At 39.1% G+C, this 15366-nt stretch overlaps 1 non-coding gene across 1 annotated transcript; it reads right to left on the bottom strand.

The window, feature by feature from the left end:
* Positions 1-4863: 4863 nt before the first annotated feature.
* LOC112788546 (small nucleolar RNA R71) lies at positions 4864-4971 on the bottom strand. Its single transcript, XR_003195906.1, has one exon. It is a non-coding gene; the product is annotated as a small nucleolar RNA R71 (small nucleolar RNA).
* Between the last annotated feature and the right edge of the window lie 10395 nt (positions 4972-15366).

The following is a 15366-nucleotide window of genomic DNA, read 5'->3' as shown; positions in this document are numbered from 1 at the left end:
CTGCTATTTCGCGTTGGCATGCGGCCGCGTCGTCCATGCGATCGCATCACTGCCAGTTTCTTCAAAAACTCCATTTTGTGCTTTCCTTCCATTTTTGTATGTTTCTTTTCCATCCTTTAAGTCATTCCTGCCTTAGAAGATCTGAAACTACTCAGCACACGAATCACGGCATCGAATGGTAATAAAGGGAAATTAAAATTATCATTTTTAAAGCATAGGAAACATGTTTTTCACATACATCACATAATAAGGAAGGGAAAGTAAAACCATGCAATTTATATGAATAAGTGAGTGAAGGATTGAATAAATCACTTAAATTAGGCACAAAATATATCATAAAATATGGGTTTATCACATACCATCTCAACCTTTACCCAACCCCAAAGGTGGCATCAACGCCGTAACCTTGAGGTCCGGAACGCAATTGAAGGAAAGGGATTCCAAGGCACCTAGCCCAATGAAAGTTGCTCAAGAGGACGATGGAGTTGAGATAGAAGAAATTGAAGAAGAGGAGGAGTCACATGCAATAGTTGAAGATGAAGACCCTCAACCAAGGAGTGAAGTCCCTAGAAAGGAGAAAATCTTGGAGGAAGTGGCTCAACCAATTCCATTCCCTACATTGGCAAGAAAGGCTAAGAAGCGTGTAGAACTTGACCCAACGATGGTAAAGATGTTCAAGAAAGTGGAGGTAACCATCCCCCTCTTTGATGCTATACATCAAGTGCCTAAATATGCGAAATTTCTTAAGGACTTGTGTATGAACAAAGATAGAATTCATGAGTTGGAAACCATTCCATTGGGTAGTTCCATTTCGGCTTTGATGGGATCCATTCCGGAAAAGTGTGTTGATCCGGGTCCTTGCTTAGTTTCTTGTATCATTGATAGAGTCCAATTCATTGATTGTATGTGCGACCTTGGTGCATGCGTTAGCATTATGCCTCTTTCCATTTATCATTTATTGAAGCTCCCACCGTTGAAGCGGTCGGCGGCTAGGTTTGTCATGGCAGACAAGAGCATAATAACCGTGTCGGGTATTGTGGAAGATGTGTTGGTCAATGATGAGCGGATAATTTATACGCTTTTTGGCATTGTTTTTAGTATGTTTTTAGTAGGATCTAGTTACTTTTAGGGATGTTTTCATTAGTTTTTATGTTAAATTCACATTTCTGGACTTTACTATGAGTTTATGTGTTTTTCTGTGATTTCAGGTATTTTCTGGCTGAAATTGAGGGACTTGAGCAAAAATCAGATTCAGAGGTTGAAGAAGGACTGTTGATGCTGTTGGATTCTGACCTCCCTGCACTCAAAATAGATTTTCTGGAGCTACAGAACTCAAAATTGCGCGCTTCCAATTGCGTTGGAAAGTAGACATCCAGGGCTTTCCAGCAATATATAATAGTGCATACTTTGGCCGCGTATAGAGGACGTAAAAGGGCATTGAACGCCAGTTCTACGCTGCTGTCTGGAGTTAAACGCCAGAAACAAGTCATAAACCAGAGTTGAACGCCAGAAATACGTTACAACCTGGCGTTCAACTCCAGAAAGAGCCTCTGCACATGTAACATTCAAGCTCAGCCCAAGCACACACCAAGTGGGCCTCGGAAGTGGATTTATGCATCAATTACTTACTTCTGTAAACCCTAGTAACTAGTTTAGCATAAATAGGACTTTTTACTATTGTATTTGAAATCTTTTGATCATTTTGAGATCTCTAGACCTCCATGGGAGGCTGGCCACTCAGCCATGCTTACCCTATATTCACTTATGTATTTTTCAACGGTAGAGTTTCTACACTCCATAGATTAAGGTGTGGAGCTCTGCTGTTCCTCATGAATTAATGCAAAGTACTACTGTTTTTCTATTCAATTCAACTTATTCCGCTTCTAAGATATTCATTCGCACTTCAACCTGAATGTGATGAACGTGACAATCATCATCATTCCGTATGAATGCGTGCCTGACAACCACTTCCGTTCTACCTTAGATTGAATGAGTATCTCTTGGATCTCTTAATCAGAATCTTCGTGGTATAAGCTAGATTGATGGCGGCATTCATGAGAGTCCGGAAAGTCTAAACCTTGTCTGTGGTATTCCGAGTAGGACTCTGGGATTGAATGACTGTGACAAACTTTAAACTCGCGAGTGCTGGGCATAGTGACAGACGCAAAAGGAGGGTGAATCCTATTCCAGTATGATCGAGAACCTCAGATGATTAGCCGTGCTGTGACAGAGCATTTGGACCATTTTCACAAGAGGATGGGATGCAGCCATTGACAAGGGTGATGCCTCCAGACGATTAGCCATGCAGTGACAAAGCATCGGACCATTTTCCAGAGAGGATCAAAAGTAGCCATTGACAATGGTGATGTCCTTACATAAAGCCAGCCATGGAAAGGAGTAGGATTGATTGGATGAAGACAGCAGGAAAGCAGAGGTTCAGAGGAACGAAAGCATCTCTATGCGCTTATCTGAAATTCTCACCAATGATTTACATAAGTATTTCTATCCTTATTTTATTATATATTTTCGAAAACTCCATAACTATTTTATATCCGCCTGACTGAGATCTACAAGGTGACCATAGCTTGCTTCATACCAACAATCTCCGTGGGATCGACCCTTACTCACGTAAGGTTTATTACTTGGACGACCCAGTGCACTTGCTGGTTAGTTGTATCGAAGTTGTGAATGAAAAACAATTATTAAGACGTGTGTACAGAGTTTTTGACGCCGTTGTCTGAGATCACAATTTTGTGCACCAAGTTTTTGGCGCCGTTGCTGGGATTGTTCGAGTTTGGACAACTGACGGTTCATCTTGTTGCTCAGATTAGGTAATTTTCTTTTTGTTTTCTTTTCAAAAATTTTTCAAAAATCTTTCAAAAAAAAAATTCTCCCTTATTTTCGAAAAAAAAAATATACAAAAATCCAAAAAAAATTATAAAATCATAAAAATAGAAAAATATTTTGTGTTTCTTGTTTGAGTCTTGAGTCAGATTTTAAGTTTGGTGTCAATTGCATACTCATCTTGCATTTTTTGAAAATTGCATTCATGCATTGCGTTCTTCATGATCTTCAAGTTGTTCTTGGTAAGTCTTCTTGTTTGATCTTGATGTTTTCTTGTTTTGCATTTTTTCTTGTTTTACATGTGCATTTTTGCATTCATAGTGTCTTTACATGAAAGATTTCTAAGTTTGGTGTCTTGCATGTTTTCTTTGCATTAAAAATTTTTCAAAAATATTTTCTTGATGTTCATCATGATCTTCATAGTGTTCTTGGTGTTCATCTTGACATTCATAGCATTCTTGCATGCATTCATTGTTTTGATCCAAAATTTTCATGCATTGCATCATTTTCATGTTTTTCTCTCTCATCGTTAAAAATTCAAAAATCAAAAAAATATCTTCCCCTTTTTTCTCTCTTAAAATTTCGAAAATTAGATTTGACTTTTTCAAAAATTTTTAAAATCTAGTTGTTTTTATGAGTCAAATCAAATTTTCAATTTAAAAATCTTATCTTTTTCAAAATCTTTTTCAAAAATCAAATCTTTTTCATTTTTCTTAATTATTTTCGAAAATTTTAAAAATATTTTTCAAAAATCTTTTTCTTATCTTTATCACATAATTTTCAAAAATAACATCATCAATTAATGTTTTGATTCAAAAATTTCAAGTTTGTTACTTACTTGTTAAGAAAGATTCAAACTTTAAGTTCTAGAATCATATCTTGTGATTTCTTGTGAATCAAGTCATTAATTATGATTTTAAAAATCAAATATTTTTCAAAATTAATTTCAATCATATCTTTTCAAAAATATCTTTTTATCTTATCTTTTTTAAAATCATATCTTTTTCAAAAATTTGATTTTAAAATATCTTTTCTAACTTCCTATCTTCTTATCTTTTCAAAATTGATTTTCAAATTTGTTTCAACTAACTAACTAACTTTTTGTTTGTTTCTTATCTTTTTCAAAACTACCTAACTAACTCTCTCTCTCTAATTTTCGAAAATATTTTCCCTCTTTTTCAAAATTTCTTTTTAATTAACTAATTATTTTAATTTTTGATTTTAATTTTCGAAAATTACTAACCTTTTTCAAAAACTATTTTCGAAAATCACTAACTCTTTTTCAAAAATTATTTTCGAAAATCCTCTCTCATCTCCTTCTAATTATTTATTCATCTACTAACACTTCATCTCACCAAAAATCCGAACCCTCTCTCTCTGAGTTCAGATTTCCTATTCTTTTTTTTTTCTTCTACTCACACAGGGACCTCTATACTGTGGTAAAAAGGACCCCTATTTTTATTGTTTTTCTGTCCCTCTTTTTCATATGAGCAGGAGCAAGGACAAGAATATTCTTGTTGAAGCAGATCCAGAACCTGAAAGGACTCTGCAGAGGAAACTAAGAGAAGCTAAATTACAACAATCCAGTAAGCACCTTTTAGAAATTTTCGAACAGGAAGAGGAGATGGCAACCGAAAATAATAATAATGCAAGGAGGATGCTTGGTGACTTTACTACACCAATTCCAATTTACATGGAAGAAGCATCTCCATCCCTACCATTGGAGCAAACAATTTTGAGCTTAAACCTCAATTAGTTTCCCTGATGCAGCAGCACTGCAAGTTTCATGGACTTCCATCTGAAGATCCCTTTCAGTTCTTAACTGAATTCTTGCAGATATGTGATACTGTTAAGACTAATGGAGTATATCCTGAAGTCTACAGGCTCATGCTTTTCCCTTTTGCTGTAAGAGACAGAGCTAGAGTGTGGTTGGACTCTCAACCCAAAGATAGCCTGAACTCTTGGGATAAGCTGGTCAAGGCCTTCTTAGCCAAGTTCTTTCCTCCTCAAAAGCTGAGTAAGCTTAGAGTGGATGTTCAAACCTTCAGACAGAAAGAAGGTGAATCCCTCTATGAAGCTTGGGAGAGATACAAAGGACTGACCAAAAAGTGTCCTTCTGACATGCTTTCAGAATGGACCATCCTGGATATATTCTATGATGGTCTATCTGAATTAGCTAAGATGTCATTGGATACTTCTGCAGGTGGATCCATTCACCTAAAGAAAACGCCTGCAGAAGCTCAAGAACTCATTGATATGGTTGCTAATAACCAGTTCATGTACACTTCTGAGAGGAATCCTGTGAGTAATGGGACACCTCAGAAGAAGGGAGTTCTTGAAATTGATACTCTGAATGCCATATTGGCTCAGAACAAAATATTGACTCATCAAGTCAATATGATTTCTCAGAGTCTGAATGGAATGCAAGCTGCATCCAACAGTACTCAAGAGGCGCCTTCTGAAGAAGAGGCCTATGATCCTGAGAACCCTGCAATAGCAGAGGTAAATTATATGGGTGAACCTTATGGAAACACCTATAATCCATCATGGAGAAATCATCCAAATTTCTCATGGAAGGATCAACAAAAGCCTCAACAAGGCTTTAATATTGGTGGAAGAAACAGGTTTAGCAATAGCAAGCCTTTTCCATCATCCACTCAGCAACAGACAGAGAACTCTGAACAAAATACTTCTAATTTAGCAAATTTAGTCTTTGATCTGTCCAAGGCCACTGTGAGTTTCATGAATGAAACAAGGTCCTCCATTAGAAATTTAGAAGCACAAGTGGGCCAGCTGAGTAAAAGGATCACTGAAATCCCTCCTAGTACTCTCCCAAGCAATACAGAAGAAAATCCAAAAGGAGAGTGCAAGGCCATTGAATTGATCACCATGGCCGAACCTGTAAGGGAAGGAGAGGACGTGAATCCCAGTGAGGAAGACCTCCTGGGACGTCCAGTGATCAATAAGGTGTTTCCCTCTGAGGAACCAAAGGAATCTGAGGCTCATCTAGAGACCATAGAGATTCCATTGAACCTCCTTATGCCATTCATGAGCTCTGATGAGTATTCTTCTTCTGAAGAGAATGAGGATGTTACTGAAGAGCAAGTTACCAAGTACCTTGGTGCAATCATGAAGCTGAATGCCAAATTATTTGGTATTGAGACTTGGGAAGATGAACCTCCCTTGTTCATCAATGAACTAAGTGATCTGGATCAACTGACATTACCTCAGAAGAAACAGGATCCTGGAAAGTTCTTAATACCTTGTACCATAGGCACCATGACCTTTGAAAAGGCTCTGTGTGACCTTGGTTCAGGGATAAACCTCATGCCCCTCTCTGTAATAGAGAAATTGGGAATCTATGGGGTGCAAGCTGCTAGAATCTCATTAGAGATGGCAGACAATTCAAGAAAATAGGCTTATGGACAAGTAGAGGACGTGTTAGTAAAGGTTGAAGGCCTTTACATCCCTGCTGATTTCATGGTCCTAGATACTGGGAGGGATGAGGATGAATCTATCATCCTTGGAAGACCCTTCCTAGCCACAGCAAGAGCTGTGATTGATGTTAACAGAGGTGAACTAGTCCTTCAATTGAATGAGGACTCCCTTGTGTTTAACACTCGAGGTCATCCTTCTGTAAACATGGAGAGGAAGCATAAAAAGCTTCTCTCAAAACAGAGTCAACCAGAGCCCCCACAGTCAAACTCTAAGTTTGGTGTTGGGAGGCCACAACCAAACTCTAAGTTTGGTGTTGAACTCCCATATCCAAACTCTAAGTTTGGTGTTGGGAAGTCTCAATAATGCTCTGAACATCTGTGAGGCTCCATGAGGGCCCACTGTCAAGCTATTGACATTAAAGAAGCACTTGTTGGGAGGCAACCCAATTTTTATCTAATTTTTATTTTCATGGTTTTTCATGTTTTATTAGGTTCATGATCATGTGGAGTCACAAAATAAATAAAAAAATTGAAAACGGAATCAAAAACAGCAGAAGAAAAATCACACCCTGGAGGAGGATCTCACTGGCATTTAAACGCCAGTAAGAAGCATCTGGCTGGCGTTCAATGCTAGAACGAAGCATGGTTCTGGCGCTGAACGCCCAAAATGGGCAGCATCTGGGCGTTTGAACGCCAGAATTGCACCCTGGAGAAGAGCTGGCGCTGAACGCCCAGAACAAGTATGGTTCTGGCGTTCAACGCCAGAAATGGGCAACAAATGGGCGTTCAACGCCCAGAACAAGCACCAATCTGGCGCTGAACACCCAGAGTTGTGTGCAAGGGCATTTTGCATGCCTAATTTGGTGCAAGGTTGTAAATCCTTGAACACCTCAGGATCTGTGGACCCCACAGGATCCCCACCTACCTCCACTCACTTCTTCTCACCCCTCTTTCACACAATCCCATAAACACTCTTCCCCAAAACTCTTCACCAATCACCTCAATCTCTCTTCCCTATCACCACTTCACCACTCACATCCATCCACTCTTCCCCAAAAACCTACCTCATAAACCCCACCTACCTTCAAAATTCAAAATCAATTTCCCATCCAAAACCCACCCTGATGGCCGAACCTTACCCCCCTCCCTTCCCTATATATAGCCCTCCATTCTTCCTCATTTTCACACAACACAACCCTCTCTTCTCTTCTTGGCCGAATACACCCCTCCCCCTTTTCCTCCATATTTTCTTCTTCTTCTTCATCTATTCCTTCTTCTCTTGCTCGAAGACAAACAATATTCTAAGTTTGGTGTGGTAAAAGCATAAGCTTTTTGTTTTTCCATTACCATTGATGGCACCTAAGACCGGAGAATCCTCTAGAAAAGGGAAAGGAAAGACAAAAGCTTCCACCTCCGAGTCATGGAAGATGGAAAGGTTCATCTCCAAAGCCCATCAAGACCACTTCTATGATGTTGTGGCCAAGAAGAAGGTGATCCTCGAGGTCCCTTTCAAGCTCAAGAGAAATGAGTATCCGGAGATCCGACATGAAATCCAAAGAAGAGGTTGGGAAGTTCTAATAAACCCCATCCAACAAGTCGGCATCCTAATGGTTCAAGAGTTCTATGCCAATGCATGGATCACTAGGAACCATGATCAAAGTAAGAACCCGAATCCAAAGAATTATCTCACCATGGTTCGGGGGAAATACTTAGATTTTAGTCCGGAAAACATGAGGTTGGCGTTTAACTTGCCCATGATGCAAGGAGATGCACGCCCCTACACTAGAAGGGTCAACTTTAATCAAAGGTTGGACCAAGTCCTCATGGACATATGTGTGGAAGGAGCTCAATGGAAGATTGACTCCAAAGGCAAGCCGGTTCAACTAAGAAGACTGGACCTCAAGCCTGTAGCTAGAGGATGGTTAGAGTTCATACAATGCTCCATCATCCCCACTAGCAACCAATCCGAAGTTACTGTGGATCGGGCCATCATGATTCATAGCATCATGATTGGAGAGGAAGTAGAAGTTCATGAAGTCATCTCCCTTGAACTCTACAAAATAGCCGAAAAGTCCTCCCCCAAGGCAAGGCTAGCTTTTCCTCATCTTATCTGCCATCTATGTTACTCAGCTGGAGCTTTCATAGAAGGAGACATTCCCATTGAGGAAGAGAAGCCCATCACTAAGAAAAGGATGGAGCAAGCAAGAGAGCCCATTCATGGATCTCAAGAGACGCATGAAGCTCATCACCATGAGATCCCGGAGATGCCTCAAATGCATTTTCCTCCACAAAACTATTGGGAGCAAATCAACACCTCCCTAGGAGAATTAAGTTCCAACATAGGACAATTAAGGGTAGAACATCAAGAGCACTCCATCATCTTTCATGAAATTAGAGAAGATCAAAAAGCAATGAGGGAGGAGCAACAAAGACAAGGAAGAGACATAGAAGAGCTCACGGACATCATTGGTTCCTCAAGAAGGAAACGCCACCATCACTAAGGTGGACTCATTCCTTGTTCTTACATTCTCTGTTTTTCGTTTTCTATGTTAAGTGCTTATCTAAGTTTGTGTCTTATTACATGATCATTAGTATTTAGTAACTTTGTCTTAAAGTTATGAATGTCCTATGAATCCATCACCTCTCTTAAATGAAAAATGTTTTAATTCAAAAGAACAAGAAGTACATGAGTTTCGAATTTATCCTTGAACTTAGTTTAATTATATTGATGTGGTGACAATGCTTCTTGTTTTCTGAATGAATGCTTGAACAGTGCATATGTCTTTTGAAATTGTTGTTTAAGAATGTTAAATATGTTGGCTCTTGAAAGAATGATGACAAGGAGACATGTTATTTGATAATCTGAAAAATCATAAAAATGATTCTTGAAGCAAGAAAAAGCAGTGAATACAAAGCTTGCAGAAAAAAAAAGAGAAAAAAGGCGAAAAAAATATAGAAAAAGAAAAAGCAAGCAGAAAAAGCCAAAAGCTCTTAAAACCAAGAGGCAAGAGCAAAAAGCCAGTAACCCTTAAAACCAAAAGGCAAGGGCAATAAAAAGGATCCCAAGGCTTTGAGCATCAGTGGATAAGAGGGCCTAAAGGAATAAAATCCTGGCTTAAGTGGCTAAACCAAGCTGTCCCTAACCATGTGCTTGTGGCGTGAAGGTGTCAAGTGAAAACTTGAGACTGAGTGGTTAAAGTCAAGGTCCAAAGCAAAAGAAAAGTGTGCTTAAGAACCCTGGACACCTCTAATTGGGGACTTTAGCAAAGCTGAGTCACAATCTGAAAAGGTTCACCCAATTATGTGTCTGTGGCATTTATGTATCCGGTGGTAATACTGGAAAACAAAGTGCTTAGGGCCACTGCCAAGACTCATAAAATAGCTGTGTTCAAGAATCATCATACTGAACTAGGAGAATCAATAACACTATCTGAACTCTGAGTTCCTATAGATGCCAATCATTCTGAACCTCAACGGATAAAGTGAGATGCCAAAACTATTCAAGAGGCAAAAAGCTACAAGTCCCGCTCATCTGATTGGAGCTATGTTTCATTGATAGTTTGGAATTTATAGTATATTCTCTTCTTTTTATCCTATTTGATTTTCAGTTGCTTGGGGACAAGCAACAATTTAAGTTTGGTGTTGTGATGAGCGGATAATTTATACGCTTTTTGGCATTGTTTTTAGTATGTTTTTAGTAGGATCTAGTTACTTTTAGGGATGTTTTCATTAGTTTTTATGTTAAAATCACATTTCTGGACTTTACTATGAGTTTATGTGTTTTTCTGTGATTTCAGGTATTTTCTGGCTGAAATTGAGGGACTTGAGCAAAAATCAGATTCAGAGGTTGAAGAAGGACTGCTGATGCTGTTGGATTCTGACCTCCCTGCACTCAAAATGGATTTTCTAGAACTACAGAATTTAAAATGGCGCGCTTCCAATTGTGTTAGAAATTAGACATCCAGAGATTTCCAACAATGTATAATAGTCCATACTTTGGCCGAGTTTAGAAGGCGTAAAAGGGCGTTGAACGCCAGTTCTACGCTGCTGTCTGAGTTAAACGCCAAAAACAAGTCACAAACCAGAGTTGAACGCCAGAAATACGTTACAACCTGGCGTTCAACTCCAGAAAGAGCCTCTGCACGTGTAACATTCAAGCTCAGCCCAAGCACACACCAAGTGGGCCCCGGAAGTGGATTTATGCATCAATTACTTACTTCTGTAAACCCTAGTAACTAGTTTAGTATAAATAGGACTTTTTACTATTATATTTGAAATCTTTTGATCATTTTGAGATCTCTAGACCTCCATGGGAGGCTGGCCACTCGGCCATGCTTACCCTATATTCACTTATGTATTTTTCAACGGTAGAGTTTCTACACTCCATAGATTAAGGTGTGGAGCTCTGCTGTTCCTCATGAATTAATGCAAAGTACTACTATTTTTCTATTCAATTCAACTTATTCCGCTTCTAAGATATTCATTCACACTTCAACCTGAATGTGATGAACGTGACAATCATCATCATTCCGTATGAACGCGTGCCTGACAACCACTTCCATTCTACCTTAGATTGAATGAGTATCTCTTGGATCTCTTAATCAGAATCTTCGTGGTATAAGCTAGATTGATGGCGGCATTCATGAGAGTCCGAAAAGTCTAAACCTTGTCTGTGGTATTCTGAGTAGGACTCTGGGATTGAATGACTGTGACGAACTTCAAACTCGCGAGTGCTGGGCGTAGTGACAGACGCAAAAGGAGGGTGAATCCTATTCCAGTATGATCGAGAACCTTAGATGATTTGCCGTGCTGTGACAGAGCATTTGGACCATTTTCATAAGAGGATGGGATGCAGCCATTGACAAGGGTGATGCCTCCAGACGATTAGCCATGCAGTGACAGCGCACCGGACCATTTTCCAGAGAGGATCAAAAGTAGCCATTGACAATGGTGATGTCCTTACATAAAGCCAGCCATGGAAAGGAGTAGGATTGATTGGATGAAGACAGCAGGAAAGCAGAGGTTCAGAGGAACGAAAGCATCTCTATGCGCTTATCTGAAATTCTCACCAATGATTTACATAAGTATTTCTATCCTTATTTTATTATATATTTTCGAAAACTCCATAACTATTTTATATCCGCTTGACTGAGATCTACAAGGTGACCATAGCTTGCTTCATACCAACAATCTCCGTGGGATCGACCCTTACTCACGTAAGGTTTATTACTTGGACGACCTAGTGTACTTGCTGGTTAGTTGTATCGATGTTGTGAATGAAAAACAATTATTAAGACGTGCGTACAGAATTTTTGATGCCGTTGCCTGAGATCACAATTTCGTGCACCAGTCAACATCAAGGGTTTGATATTTCTAATTGATTTCCATATCATTAAGATGCCACCAAGTGAATCCGAGAGGGCGTCATCTATCCTACTTGGGAGGCCATTTTTGAGGACCTCTAGATTCAAGTTAGATGCCCATTCGGGAACCTACTCATTCTAGATAGATGGGAGAGTTGTAAGTTTTAGCCTAGAAGAGGCAATGAGGCACCCACCGGAGAACCATTCCATATTCCGGTGTGATCTAATTGACAACATTGTGGCGGAAGTGCATTATGCAAAGCTAGAAGAGAAACATATGATTAAAGGAAATAGTAAAGATCCAAGTGAAGAAGTTCAAGTGACAAGCCAAGAGTAAAAGCTAAAATTGAAGCCATTACCACCCCACCTAAAGTACTCATACCTTGATGAAGCCCACAAGTTTCCGGTGATCATAGCAAGGGAAATAACTCCTCAACAAGAAGAGAAGTTGCTATTTGTTTTGAGGAAGAACAAAAGGGCAATAGGGTAGAGTTTGGCGGATCTAGTGGGGATAAGTCCCCAAGTATGTGAGCACAGGATCTTTTTGGAAGAGGAAGCTAGACCCGTGAGACAACCTCAAAGGCGATTAAATCCTACTATTTTGGAGGTTGTCAAGAAAGAGGTAACACGGTTACTTGAGGTAGACATCATCTACCCTATTTCAGATAGTGAATGGCTGAGCCCCATTCAAGTTGTGCCTAAGAAGTCCGGGGTAACCACAATCAAGAATGAAAGCAGGGAGCTCATAGCAACACGGGTGCAAAACTCTTCGCGAGTATGCATAGACTACTGAAGGTTGAACTCGGCCACTAGAAAAGATCATTTTCCACTTCTATTAATCGATCAAATGCTCGATCGATTATCCGGTAAATCTCATTATTGCTTCCTAGATGGCTATTCGGGATACTTCCAAATACACATTGCTCTAGAGGACTGATGAGCGGATATTTTATACGCTTTTTGGAGTTAATTTCATATAGTTTTTAGTATGTTTTAGTTAGTTTTTAGTTTATTTTCATTAGTTTTTAGGAAAAATTCATATTTCTAGACTTTACTAGGAGTTGTGTGTTTTTTTGTAATTTCAGGTATTTTTCTGGCTGAAATTGAAGGAGCTGAGCAAAAATCTGATTCAGGCTGAAAAAGGACTGCTGATGCTGTTGGATTCTGACCTCCCTGCACTCAAAGTGGATTTTCTGGAGCTATAGAACTCAAAATGGCATGTTTCCAATTGCGTTGGAAAGTAGACATCCAGGGCTTGCCAGCAATATATAATAGTCCGTACTTTGCTCAAGGATAGATGACGTAAACTGGCGTTCAACGCCAGTTCTCTGCCCAATTCTGGCGTCCAGCGCCAAAAAAGGATTAAAAGTTAGAGTTCAACGCCAGAAATGGATCCAAACCTGGTGTTGAACGCCCAAAATGGCCTTATGCACGTGAATTACTTAAATCTCAGCCCCAGCACACACTAAGTGGGCCCCAGTAGTGGATCTCTATACCATTTGCTATAGTTTACTCATTTTCTGTAAACCTAGGCTACTAGTTTAGTATTTAAACAACTTTTAGAGACTTATTTTGTATCTCATAACATTTTAGATCTAAACGTTGTACTCTTTGACGGCATGAGTCTCTAAACTCCATTGTTGGGGGTGAGGAGCTCTGCTGTGTCTCGATGAATTAATGCAAGTATTTCTGTTTTCCATTCAAACACGCTTGTTCCTATCTAAGATGTTCATTCGCGCTTAACTGTGATGGAGGTGATGATCTGTGACACTCATCACCTTCCTCAACCCATGAACGTGTGCCTGACAACCACCTCCATTCTATATACGATTGAATGAGTATCTCTTAGATTCCTTAATCAGAATCTCCGTGGTATAAGCTAGAACTGATGGCGGCATTCATGAGAATCCGGAAAGTCTAAACCTTGTCTGTGGTATTCCGAGTAGGATTCAATGATCGAATGACTGTGAGGAGCTTCAAACTCGCAAGTGCTGGGCGTTAGTGACAGACGCAAAAGGACGAGGAATCCTATTCCAGTACGATCGAGAACCGACAGATGATTAGCCGTGCTGTGACAGAGCATGTGAGCATATTCTTCACTGAGAGGATGGGATGTAGCCATTGACGACGGTGAACCCCTACATACAGCTTGCCATAGGAGGACGTGCGTGCGTGAACAAGAAGACAGAGGAAAGCAGAGATTCAGAAAACAAAGCATCTCCAAAACTCCAACATATTCTCCATTACTGTATAACAAGTAACCTTTAATCCATGCTCTCTTGTTTATTCGCCACTCAACTGATAAACATAATTGACTTCCTGACTAAGATTTACAAGATAACCATAGATTGCTTCAAACCAACAATCTCCGTGGGATTCGACCCTTACTCACGTGAGGTATTACTTGGACGACCCAGTGCACTTGCTGGTCAGTGGTACGAGTTGTGAAAAGTGTGATTCACAATTCGTGCACCAAGTTTTTGGCGCCGTTGCCGGGGATTGTTCGTGTTTGGACAACTAATGGTCTATTTTGTTGCTTAGATTAGGAAAAATTTCTCTTTTTGTTTAGAGTCTCGTATTATTGTCGTGCTAAAACTTTAGAATCCTTATTTTCTTGTTAAAATCTTTTTCAAAAATAATTTTTCTATTAAATCCTGTGCCAAATTTTAAGTTTGGTGTTTTCTTGTTGATTTCTCTGTGTTTTTCGAAAATTTTAGTTTGGTTTTCTAAAAATTTTAAGTTTGGTGTTCTTCCTTCGTGTTCTTGTGTTCTTGTGAATCTTCAAAGTGTTCTTGAGTTTTCCTTGTGTCTTGATCTTAAAATTTTTAAGTTTGGTGTTCCTTAGTGTTTTTCCCTAAAAAAAAATTTTCGAAAACAAGGAGCATCAGATCTAAAAACTTTAAATCTTGTGCTATCTTATTCTTTTCTCTCTCCTCTTTAAATTCAAAAATATCTTTTCTCTCTGTTTTAAAAGCAAATTTTCGAAATCTATTTCTAAAATTCAGATTTTTATTTCAAAATTTAAAACCTTTTTCAAAAAAATCATCATATCCTTTTCAAAATTTCCTAACCACTTTCTCTCTCCTCAGTTTTTCGAAATTCTTCACTCAATTTTTTTTATTTATTTTATTTTAATTTATTTCATTTTTGAAATAAATAAATAAATAAATAAATAAAAATATTTTCTCTATTTTACATCATCTCCCTTTCTCCATCATGGACATAAGCGGAAATGAACAGTCCAAGAGGACTCTGGGGTCATATTCTAACCCCTCTACTGCTTCATATGGGAGTAGTATCTGCATACCCTCCATTGGAGTCAGTAGCTTTGAGTTGAATCCTCAACTCATTATCATGGTGCAGCAACATTGCCAGTATTCCGGTCTTCCACAGGAAGAACCTACAGAGTTTCTGGCACAGTTTTTACAAATTGCTAACACAGTACATGATAAGGAAATAGATCAGGATGTCTACAGACTATTACTGTTTCCATTTGCTGTGAAAGATCAAGCTAAGAGGTGGTTAAATAACCAACCTAAGGCCAGCATAAGGACATGGAAACAGCTGACAGAAAAATTCCTGAATCAATACTTTCCCCCAAAACGGATGACACAGCTAAGGCTGGACATCCAAGGCTTTAAACAAGGAGATAATGAATCTCTTTATGATGCCTGGGAGAGATACAGAGAGATGCTAAGAAAATGCCCCTTTGAAATGTTTTC

This window comes from Arachis hypogaea, chromosome 20, assembly GCF_003086295.3.
Source record: "Arachis hypogaea cultivar Tifrunner chromosome 20, arahy.Tifrunner.gnm2.J5K5, whole genome shotgun sequence".
In the NCBI taxonomy this organism is placed as follows: domain Eukaryota; kingdom Viridiplantae; phylum Streptophyta; class Magnoliopsida; order Fabales; family Fabaceae; genus Arachis; species Arachis hypogaea.
The sequence above is the reverse complement of the archived record's forward strand: the minus strand, read 5'-3'. Positions and strand labels throughout refer to the sequence as shown.